The sequence below is a fragment of the Lissotriton helveticus genome, chromosome 9 (assembly GCF_964261635.1).
Source record: "Lissotriton helveticus chromosome 9, aLisHel1.1, whole genome shotgun sequence".
Taxonomy (NCBI): Eukaryota; Metazoa; Chordata; class Amphibia; order Caudata; family Salamandridae; genus Lissotriton; species Lissotriton helveticus.
In genome coordinates, this window is record NC_136070.1 from 181774306 (window position 1) to 181786323 (window position 12018).

Sequence of the window (12018 nt, forward strand, 5' to 3'; positions counted from 1 at the left end):
GAGTGGAGAGTGCATAGGGAGTGGAGAGTGCATAGGGGGTGGAGACTGCATAGGGAGTGGAGAGTAGGGAGGGCATAGGGAGTGGAGAGTGGAGAGTGCAAAGGGAGTGCATAGGGAGTGGAGAGTGCATAGGGAGTGGAGAGTGCATAGGGAGTGGAGAGTGCATAGGGAGTGGAGAGTGCATAGGGAGTGGAGAGTGCATAGGGAGTGCAGAGTGCATAGGGAGTGCAGAGTGCATAGGGAGTGCAGAGTGCATAGAGAGTGCGGAGAGCAGAGTGCAGAGTGGAGAGCAGAGTGCATGGAGAGTGCAGAGTGGAGAGTGCATAGGGAGTGGAGAGTGCATAGGGAGTGGAGAGTGCATAGGGAGTGGAGAGTGGAGAGTGCATAGGGAGTGGAGAGTGGAGAGTGCATAGGGAGTGGAGAGTGCATAGGGAGTGGAGAGTGCATAGGGAGTGGAGAGTGCATAGGGAGTGGAGAGTGCATAGGGAGTGGAGAGTGGAGAGTGCATAGGGAGTGGAGAGTGCATAGGGAGTGGAGAGTGCATAGGGAGTGGAGAGTGCATAGGGAGTGCAGAGTGCATAGGGAGTGCAGAGTGCATAGGGAGTGCAGAGTGCATAGGGAGTGCAGAGTGGAGAGTGCATAGGGAGTGCAGAGTGCAGAGTGGAGAGTGGAGAGTGCATAGGGAGTGGAGAGTGGAGAGTGGATAGGGAGTGGATAGTGGAGAGTGCACAGGGAGTGGAGAGTGGAGAGTGCAGAGTGGAGAGTGGATAGTGCACAGGGAGTGCATAGGGAGCGCAGAGTGCATAGAGAGTGGAGAGTGCATAGAGAGTGGAGAGTGCATAGGGAGTGCAGAGTGCATAGGGAGTGCAGAGTGGAGAGTGCATAGGGAGTGCAGAGTGCATAGGGAGTGGAGAGTGGAAAGTGCATAGGGAGTGGAGAGTGCATAGGGAGTGGAGAGTGCATAGGGAGTGGAGAGTGGAGAGTGCATAGGGAGTGGAGAGTGCATAGGGAGTGGGGAGTGGAGAGTGCATAGGGAGTGGAGAGTGCATAGGGAGTGGAGAGTGGAGAGTGCATAGGGAGTGCAGAGTGGAGAGTGCATAGGGAGTGCAGAGTGGAGAGTGCATAGGGAGTGCAGAGTGGAGAGTGCATAGGGAGTGCAGAGTGGAGAGTGCATAGGGAGTGCAGAGTGGAGAGTGCATAGGGAGTGCAGAGTGGAGAGTGCATAGGGAGTGCATAGGGAGTGGAGAGTGCATAGGGAGTGGAGAGTGCATAGGGAGTGGAGAGTGCATAGGGGTGGAGAGTGCATAGGGGTGGAGAGTAGGGAGTGCATAGGGAGTGGAGAGTGGAGAGTGCATAGGGAGTGGAGAGTGGAGAGTGCATAGGGAGTGCAGAGTGGAGAGTGCATAGGGAGTGCATAGGGAGTGGAGAGTGCATAGGGGTAGAGAGTGCATAGGGAGTGGAGAGTAGGGAGTGCATAGGGAGTTGAGAGTGGAGAGTGCATAGGGAGTGCATAGGGAGTGGAGAGTGGAGAGTGCATAGGGAGTGGAGAGTGCATAGGGAGTGGAGAGTGCATAGGGAGTGGAGAGTGCATAGGGAGTGGAGAGTGCATAGGGAGAGCAGAGTGCATAGGGAGAGCAGAGTGCATAGAGAGAGCAGAGTGCATAGAGAGTGCAGAGTGGAGAGTGCATAGGGAGTGCAGAGTGCATGGAGAGTGCAGAGTGGCGAATGCATAGGGAGTGGAGAGTGCATAGGGAGTGGAGAGTGCATAGGGAGTGGAGAGTGCATAGGGAGTGGAGAGTGCATAGGGAGTGGAGAGTGCATAGGGAGTGGAGAGTGCATAGGGAGTGGAGAGTGCATAGGGAGTGGAGAGTGCATAGGGAGTGCAGAGTGCATTGGGAGTGGAGAGTGCATAGGGAGTGGAGAGTGCATAGGGAGTGCAGAGTGCATAGGGAGTGCAGGGTGCATAGGGAGTGCAGGGTGCATAGGGAGTGCAGAGTGCATAGGGTGAGCAGAGTGCATGGAGAGTGCAGAGTGGAGAGTGCATAGGGAGTGGAGAGTGCATAGCGAGTGGAGAGTGCGTAGGGAGTGGAGAGTGCATAGGGAGTGGAGAGTGCATAGGGAGTGGAGAGTGCATAGGGAGTGGAGAGTGCATAGGGAGTGGAGAGTGCATAGGGAGTGGAGAGTGCATAGGGAGTGGAGAGTGCATAGGGAGTGGAGAGTGCATAGGTGTTAGACGGGGACCGGGAGGGCCGGCCGAGCACAGTGATCGCACAGACAGGTAACTTCCCCCCCACAGATGGACACCACACAAAGATTAGGGTAACACCTTTTATAGGCACTTCGGGTAGTAGTGTGGTACGATACAAGGCGATCAGGACACGATGATCCTCTCAATTCTAGTCTCTAGTAAGGGAAGGGGGTAGCGGGACAGTCTTGGTACCCACGGGTACGGGTGTGTAACGGTGATAGCTCACAATCCTCGAGCTCGGTGTTCGGATGGGTCAGACCGCGGCAGCGCCGGCAGGTCCCGAAGAGGTCGTAGGTGGCAACGGGCCGCGGCAGCGCCAGGGGCCGCGGCAGCGCCAGCAGGTCCCAACGAGGATGAAGGTTACAACGGGTCGCGGCAGCGCCAGCAGGTCCCATGAGAATGCAGGTTGCAACGGGCCGCGGCAGCGCCAGCAGGTCCCAACGAGGATGGAGGTTACAACGGGCCGCGGCAGCGCCAGCAGGTCCCACGAGGATGCAGGTTGCAACGGGCCGCGGCAGCGCCAGCAGGTCCCAACGAGGATGAAGGTTACAACGGGCCGCGGCAGCGCCAGCAGGTCCCACGAGAATGCAGGTTGCAACGGGCCGCGGCAGCGCCAGCAGGTCCCACGAGGATGAAGGTTACAGAGGGCCGCGGCAGCGCCAGCAGGCAGGACAATAGTTCACAAGGCAGGGCTGTGGCAGCGCCAACAGTCCGTCAAGGATGAGTTCGTCGCGGTGTCTCTCGACTCCAGGATACAACTCCCTTCCTGTCCTGGGGCTGCCCCAGTTATAGGTCTGGCGCCCTTTGATGTCCGGACCCTCGCTCTTGGAGGTCGGGAGGTCCGGGATGAGGGAGTCCAGACACCCAGCAGGGGGGCGGAGCCAGCGCCCGAGGAGGCTGGGGGTGCTCGGCACCTGGCGGGGGAGAGCCATCGACACTTCGTACTCCCATTGACCTGCCAAGTGGGCCGTTCACCTCCTGGGTGGAGGGTGGTGCCGGGATGTCGGGTCTGGCCAGGCCCAGGGTTGGGGTCGGGCTGAGGCCGCGCGGCCGCTTGGTGCCGTGTCCAAGATGGCGGCTGGGCCGGGCAATGGTGCTGACGGTGGCCCGGGCCCTGTCCTGCGGGGAGGGAGCGAGCCCTTCATGTGGCCTGTCCAACATGCGTCCCCCCCAGCTGAAGGCGGGGAGAGTCACCCATCTTCTTGGGGACTTTCCTCGTCGAGGCGGAAAAAGCGGGACAGGCCATCCGGGTTGGCGTGGTCTTGGCCAGGGCGATGTTCCACAGTGAAGTCCATCCCCTGCAGGGAGATGGACCATCGCAATAGTTTGGGGTTCTCCCCCCGCATCTGCATGAGCCATTGCAGGGGCCGATGGTCCGTCTGTACCCGGAAATGGGTTCCGAAGAGGTACGGCCGGAGCTTCTTGAGGGCCCATACCACCGCGAAGGCCTCTCGCTCAATGGTGCTCCAGCGCTGTTCTCGGGGCAGTAGGCGTCTGCTGATGAAGGCCACTGGTTGGTCCACTCCCTCGGGGTTCAGTTGGGAGAGGACGGCCCCAATACCCTGGTCGGAGGCATCGGTCTGCACGATGAACTCGCGGCTGTAGTCGGGGGCCTGGAGCACAGGAGCGGTGCACATGGCGGCCTTCAGCGTCTCGAAGGCTGCTTGACAGTCGGGAGTCCAGTTGACTCTTTTTGGGTGGTTCTTAGACGTGAGCTCCGTGAGGGGCCCCACAATGCTGCCATAGTCCCTTACAAACCGCCGGTAGTATCCGGTGAGCCCCAGGAAGGCTCGGACCTCGGTTTGTGTCTCGGGGGGTTGCCAGGACTGAATGGCAGCTACCTTGAGTTGGAGGGGGGCCACCAGACCGCTCCCCACTTGGTGTCCGAGGTAGGTCACGGACCCCTGGCCGATTTGGCACTTGCTGGCCTTTATGGTGAGGCCGGCCTGTTGGAGGGCCTGCAGGACCTCTCTGAGGTGGTGGAGGTGATCCGTCCAGTGGCGGCTGTATACCGCGATGTCGTCCAGGTAGGCGGCGCTGAATTCTTCGAGGCCTGCCAATACCTGGTTCACCAGTCTTTGAAAAGTGGCTGGAGCGTTCTTCATGCCGAAGGGCATCACTCTGAAATGGTAGTGCCCATCCGGGGTGGAGAAAGCGGAACGTTCTTGGGCTCTGGGGGTGAGGCCGATCTGCCAGTAGCCCGCTGTCAGGTCGAAGATGCTTAGGTAGCGGGCTGCCCCCATGCGGTCGACTAGTTCATCTGCTCGGGGGATAGGGTGAGCGTCGGTTCGGGTGACCGCGTTCAGACCCCGATAGTCAATGCAGAACCGGAGTTCAGGGGTGGTGCCCGGGGCCGCAGCCTTGGGGACCAGGACGACCGGGCTGGCCCAGGGACTGTCCGAAGGTTCGATGACTCCGAGGGCGAGCCTCTTGGAGACTTCTTCTTGGATGCATGTACGTACCCGATCCGGTACTCGGTACGCCCGGTGTCGAACAGGAGGACTGTCCCCCGTGTCCACGTCGTGCAGACACCAGGAGGTGACTCCGGGTGCGAGAGAGAACAGGTTTGCGAACGGCAGCAGGAGGGCCCGGCAATCTTGACGCTGCTCTGGGGTCAGGGCCTCAGAGAGTCGGACCCCGTCCACCGAACCATCTCTTTCCCGGGTCCTCAGTAGGTCAGGGAGGGGCTCGGAGTCTCCTTCTGCGCCACTGTCGGTAGCCATCAGCAGGCTGAGCTCTGAGCGCACGAAGTGGGGTTTGAGTCGGTTGGCGTGGAGGACCCGGAGGGGGTTCCGGGGGGACTCCAGGTCGATGAGATAGGTGACGGGGCTCCTGCGCTCGATCACCTTGAAGGGCCCCGTCCATTTGTCCTGCAAGGCACATGGTTCGATGGGGGACATCACCCATACCTGCTGACCCGGTTCAAACTCGATGGAGGAGGCATGTTGGTCGTACCACTTCTTCATGTCCTCTTGACTGGCCTCCAGATTGGCTTTAGCGATCTCCCTGAATTTCCGGGTCTGATTACGGAGGGTCAGGAGGTATTTGTAGACGTCCGGAGGGGTCTTTAGGGGGGCCATTTCCCATTCCTCCTTCACTAGGCTGAGAGGCCCGCGAACGGGGTGTCCGTACAGGAGTTCGAAGGGGCTGAAGCCGAGGGACTTCTGGGGGACTTCTCGGTAGGCGAAGAGGAGGCACGGTAGTAGCACGTCCCACTGGCGGCGTAGGGGTTCTTCCAGCCCCATGATCATCCCCTTGAGGGTGCGGTTGAACCGCTCGACCAGTCCGTTCCCCTGGGGGTGATAGGGGGTGGTGAATCAGTAAGTGACTCCGCACTGCTGCCAGAGGGATTTCATATACTTTGAAATAAAGTTCGTACCCCTGTCGCTGACGACTTCCCGGGGGAAGCCCACTCGAGAGAAGATCCCCATCAAGGCTCGACCCACTACTGGGGCTGTTATCGTACGAAGGGGGACCGCCTCAGGATAGCGGGTAGCGTGATCCACCAGGACCAGGATGAAGCGATGTCCCTGTGCTGTTCGGGGGTCCAGGGGCCCCACAATGTCTATTCCCACCCTTTCGAACGGGGTGGTCACCACGGGGAATGGTTGTAGGGGTGCCTTGAGTTTGCGGCCGCTCTTCCCACTGGCCTGGCAGGTCGGGCAGGACCGGCAATGGTTGGATACGTCATTTCTCATTTTGGGCCAAAAAAAGTGAGTCACCAGGCGGTGGTAGGTCTTGTCTTGGCCCAGGTGCCCGGCCAGGGGGACATCATGGGCTAGGTTCAACAGGAAGTCTCTGAAGTGGAGGGGCACCACCAGCACTCGCCCGGCCCCCAGTTCTGCGATTTTCTGTTCGCTGTACAAGAGATCATTGTCCCAATAAACCCAGTGGGCCCCGGTGGTGTCTCCTTGGCTCTGGGCGAGCGCTTGCTGTCGCAATCCCTCGAGGGAGGGGCAGGTCTTTTGCTCCTGCCGGAATTGTTCCTGGGTGGGCCCCCCTTCTTGACGCCACTGAGCCAGGTCGGGAAGCTCGGGGGGCTGTGTGGACCCCTCTGGGGTGGGGTCCGGGTGGTCGGTCTGGAGGAAGTCTTCTTCTGGAGTGATCGAGGGCGGAGGTGCTGCCCATTCTGGTTCTTCTGGTCTAGGGATGGTGCGGGTGGCCATGGACCGGGTGGTTACGCACGCCCAGTCCGGGAGACCCAACATCCCCAGATGCTCTCTTCTTTCCACAGCGGCCCACGGGGAGCTCTCGAGATCGTTCCCCAGGAGGCAGTCTACGGGGGCATCGTCACGGACAGTTACTTTCAGCATGCCGGACACTCCTCCCCATTCGAAGGGGACGCAGGCCATCCGACACAGGCTCTCCGAGTTATCTGCCGATCGGACGGGGCAAAGTACGTTTGGTAGGATTTGTTCTGGGGTCACCAGGTGACAGCGGACGGCCGTCACACTGGCCCCGGTGTCACGCAGGGCCTCGGCCTTGCGCCCATTGATGCTCACCCATTGGCTGTACTTCCGAGTGTTGGCGGGCAGGGGAGTCCGCGGGACCATGTCTCTTCCTCCTAGGCATGCCAGGGTCATGGCGGCGGGTTCCCACTCGAACTGCTCCGACTCATAGGTCTCCGTGTCTTCGGAGACTTGTTCTTCTCCCAGGGCGGCGGCCGCCATCTGGCGGGGCCCGGGGGCCTGGTTCTTCGGGCAGGTCGGGTCACTGGCATAGTGGCCGACTCGCTGGCATCGATGACACGTCACGTTAGCTCGGAACCCCGGGCGCATCGGGGGGTTTCCCCGGCCTGCTGGGGCCGGGGTGGCGTTAGTGGGTGCGGCTGGGGCGGCGTCTCTGCCCCGGCCCGGGCCTCCTCCTCCTCCTCGGGGACGATGGTGACCTTGGTTGGTTCTGTTCTGCTCATTCGGCCCACTCCGGGCCACTCGGGTGCTCTCCCACCGGTCAGCCTCGGTGGCGAGCTGCCGGGGTTCAGTCAATTTACTGTCGAGGAGGTGCTGCCTGAGCTCGACAAAGCAGTTGTTGGAGAGGTGCTCCCACACAATGAGATTGAAGAGTTGTTCGTAAGTGGTTACGTTGTTACCCTTGATCCACCCCTCGAAGGCTCGGCTGAAATAGTTCACGTATTCCAACCACGTCGTACCTGGGATCCGGGTGCAGTTGCGGAACCTCTGGCGGTACATTTCGGGTGTAAGTCCATATCGACTGAGGAGGGCGGCCTTCATGTGGTCATAGGACGTCATTTGATGGTCCGGAAGCTGCAGCAGGGCATCACGACCCTCGTTGACGAATCTCCCCCATAGACCGGCTCCCCAGTCACTTCGAGCGACCCGGTGGGCGGTCATGGCAATCTCATAGGCCTTGAACCACTGCTGTATGTCGTCGTTCCGGTGATATTCTCGGACCACATCCTTGGGGATGTGGACCTTCTGCTCGGTAGGACCCGGGGAGTGCGGTTGCTCGGGCACCCCTAGGTTTTTGTTCAGTTTGCGTATTTCTATCTCCGCTAGTTTGCACTCGTGCTCGTATGCCAGTCTTTTTTCTTCGAGGTCTCTGTCTCTGTTTTTCCTCTCGCTCTTCTCTGAGCCGTAAGTGTTCTAAGTTTATTTTTTGTTCCGCCAGTTTCAATTCTCCGTCTAATCTGAGTCGTGCCAAGTCTAACTCGTGTAATCTATTTTTTCCCCGCTCTTGGATCTCTTCATGGGAGGGGCCTGTTCTCCGTTCCTCCGTCCGGGTGGTGTTGACTTCCGGGGCTGCGGGGTCCCGGGGGGTTGCGGTATTTGTCTCTGTCCAGGCCTCTAGGGCGTTTTTGAAGTCTTCTTTTGTGCTTAGCCCGGTGGTAGCAATGCCTAAGTCCATGCAAAATTGTTTGAGCTCTCGGTGGTTGTATTCTTCCAGCTTTTCCATCTGGAACTTCTCCGCCGATCCGCTCTCTTTGGTCGTCATTGTGGTTTTAGTCGTAGGGTGAGTTACTGTCTGTACGGTACGCGTTGGTTCGGATCGCGCCGCTAGCCACCAATGTTAGACGGGGACCGGGAGGGCCGGCCGAGCACAGTGATCGCACAGACAGGTAACTTCCCCCCCACAGATGGACACCACACAAAGATTAGGGTAACACCTTTTATAGGCACTTCGGGTAGTAGTGTGGTACGATACAAGGCGATCAGGACACGATGATCCTCTCAATTCTAGTCTCTAGTAAGGGAAGGGGGTAGCGGGACAGTCTTGGTACCCACGGGTACGGGTGTGTAACGGTGATAGCTCACAATCCTCGAGCTCGGTGTTCGGATGGGTCAGACCGCGGCAGCGCCGGCAGGTCCCGAAGAGGTCGTAGGTGGCAACGGGCCGCGGCAGCGCCAGCAGGTCCCAACGAGGATGAAGGTTACAACGGGTCGCGGCAGCGCCAGCAGGTCCCACGAGAATGCAGGTTGCAACGGGCCGCGGCAGCGCCAGCAGGTCCCAACGAAGATGGAGGTTACAATGGGCCGCGGCAGCGCCAGCAGGTCCCACGAGGATGCAGGTTGCAACGGGCCGCGGCAGCGCCAGCAGGTCCCAACGAGGATGAAGGTTACAACGGGCCGCGGCAGCGCCAGCAGGTCCCACGAGAATGCAGGTTGCAACGGGCCGCGGCAGCGCCAGCAGGTCCCACGAGGATGAAGGTTACAGAGGGCCGCGGCAGCGCCAGCAGGCAGGACAATAGTTCACAAGGCAGGGCTGTGGCAGCGCCAACAGTCCGTCAAGGATGAGTTCGTCGCGGTGTCTCTCGACTCCAGGATACAACTCCCTTCCTGTCCTGGGGCTGCCCCAGTTATAGGTCTGGCGCCCTTTGATGTCCGGACCCTCGCTCTTGGAGGTCGGGAGGTCCGGGATGAGGGAGTCCAGACACCCAGCAGGGGGGCGGAGCCAGCGCCCGAGGAGGCTGGGGGTGCTCGGCACCTGGCGGGGGAGAGCCATCGACACTTCGTACTCCCATTGACCTGCCAAGTGGGCCGTTCACCTCCTGGGTGGAGGGTGGTGCCGGGATGTCGGGGCCTGGCCAGGCCCAGGGTTGGGGTCGGGCTGAGGCCGCGCGGCCGCGTGGTGCCGTGTCCAAGATGGCGGCTGGGCCGGGCAATGGTGCTGACGGTGGCCCGGGCCCTGTCCTGCGGGGAGGGAGCGAGCCCTTCATGTGGCCTGTCCAACAATAGGGAGTGGAGAGTGGAGAGTGCATAGGGAGTGGAGAGTGCATAGGGAGTGGAGAGTGCATAGGGAGTGGAGAGTGCATAGGGAGTGGAGAGTGGAGAGTGCATAGGGAGTGCAGAGTGGAGAGTGCATAGGGAGTGCAGAGTGGAGAGTGCATAGGGAGTGCAAAGTGGAGAGTGCATAGGTAGTGCAGAGTGGAGAGTGCATAGGGAGTGGAGAGTGCATAGGGAGTGCATAGGGAGTGGAGAGTGCATAGGGAGTGGAGAGTGCATAGGGAGTGGAGAGTGCATAGGGAGTGGAGAGTGCATAGGGAGTGGAGAGTGCATAGGGAGTGGATAGTGCATACGGAGTGCAGAGTGCGGAGAGCAGAGTGCAGAGTGCATGGAGAGTGCAGAGTGGAGAGTGCATAGGGAGTGGAGAGTGCATAGGGAGTGGAGAGTGCATAGGGAGTGGAGAGTGCATAGGGAGTGGAGAGTGCATAGGGAGTGGAGAGTGGAGAGTGCATAGGGAGTGGAGAGTGCATAGGGAGTGGAGAGTGCATAGGGAGTGGGGAGTGCATAGGGAGTGGAGAGTGCATAGGGAGTGCAGAGTGGAGAGTGCATAGGGAGTGCAGAGTGCATAGGGAGTGCAGAGTGGAGAGTGCATAGGGAGTGGAGAGTGGAGAGTGGATAGGGAGTGGAGAGTGGAGAGTGCATAGGGAGTGGAGAGTGGAGAGTGCAGAGTGGAGAGTGCACAGGGAGTGCATAGGGAGTGCAGAGTGCATAGAGAGTGGAGAGTGCATAGGGAGTGGAGAGTGCATAGGGAGTGCAGAGTGCATAGGGAGTGCAGAGTGGAGAGTGCATAGGGAGTGCAGAGTGGAGAGTGCATAGGGAGTGCAGAGTGCATAGGGAGTGGAGAGTGGAAAGTGCATAGGGAGTGGAGAGTGCATATGAAGTGGAGAGTGCATAGGAAGTGGAGAGTGCATAGGGAGTGGAGAGTGGAGAGTGCATAGGGAGTGGAGAGTGCATAGGGAGTGGAGAGTGGAGAGTGCATAGGGAGTGGAGAGTGGAGAGTGCATAGGGAGTGCAGAGTGGAGAGTGCATAGGGAGTGGAGAGTGCAGAGTGGAGAGTGCATAGGGAGTGCAGAGTGGAGAGTGCATAGGGAGTGCAGAGTGGAGAGTGCATAGGGAGTGCAGAGTGGAGAGTGCATAGGCAGTGCATAGGGAGTGGAGAGTGCATAGGGAGTGGAGAGTGCATAGGGGTGGAGAGTGCATAGGGGTGGAGAGTGCATAGGGAGTGGAGAGTAGGGAGTGCATAGGGAGTGGAGAGTGCATAGGGAGTGCATAGGGAGTGGAGAGTGGAGAGTGCATAGGGAGTGGAGAGTGCATAGGGCGTGGAGAGTGCATAGGGAGTGGAGAGTGCATAGGGAGTGGAGAGTGCATAGGGAGTGGAGAGTGCATAGGGAGTGCGGAGTGCAGAGTGCATAGAGAGTGCAGAGTGGAGAGTGCATAGGGAGTGCAGAGTGCATGGAGAGTGGAGAGTGCATAGGGAGTGGAGAGTGCATAGGGAGTGGAGAGTGCATAGGGAGTGGAGAGTGCATAGGGAGTGGAGAGTGCATAGGGAGTGGAGAGTGCATAGGGAGTGGAGAGTGCATAGGGAGTGGAGAGTGCATAGGGAGTGGAGAGTGGAGAGTGCATAGGGAGTGGAGAGTGGAGAGTGCATAGGGAGTGGAGAGTGCATAGGGAGTGGAGAGTGCATAGGGAGTGGAGAGTGCATAGGGAGTGGAGAGTGCATAGGGAGTGGAGAGTGCATAGGGAGTGGAGAGTGCATAGGGAGTGGAGAGTGGAGAGTGCATAGGGAGTGGAGAGTGCATAGGGAGTGGAGAGTGCATAGGGAGTGGAGAGTGCATAGGGAGTGGAGAGTGCATAGGGAGTGCAGAGTGCATAGGGAGTGCAGAGTGCATAGGGAGTGCAGAGTGGAGAGTGCATAGGGAGTGAAGAGTGCATAGGGAGTGGAGAGTGCATAGGGAGTGGAGAGTGCATAGGGAGTGGAGAGTGCATAGGGAGTGGAGAGTCGAGAGTGCATAGGGAGTGGAGAGTGCATAGGGAGTGGAGAGTGCATAGGGAGTGGAGAGTGCATAGGGAGTGGAGAGTGGTGAGTGCATAGGGAGTGGAGAGTGCATAGGGAGTGGAGAGTGCATAGGGAGTGGAGAGTGCATAGGGAGTGCAGAGTGCATAGGGAGTGCAGAGTGGAGAGTGCATAGGGAGTGCAGAGTGCATAGGGAGTGCAGAGTGGAGAGTGCATAGGGAGTGGAGAGTGGATAGGGAGTGGAGAGTGGAGAGTGCATAGGGAGTGGAGAGTGGAGAGTGCAGAGTGTAGAGTGCACAGGGAGTGCATATGGAGTGCACAGTGCATAGGGAGTGGAGTGTGCATAGGGAGTGGAGAGTGGAGAGTGCATAGGGAGTGCAGAGTGCATAGGGAGTGCAGAGTGGAGAGTGCATAGGGAGTGCAGAGTGCATAGGGAGTGGAGAGTGGAAAGTGCATAGGGAGTGGAGAGTGCATAGGAAGTGGAGAGTGCATAGGGAGTGGAGAGTGCATAGGGA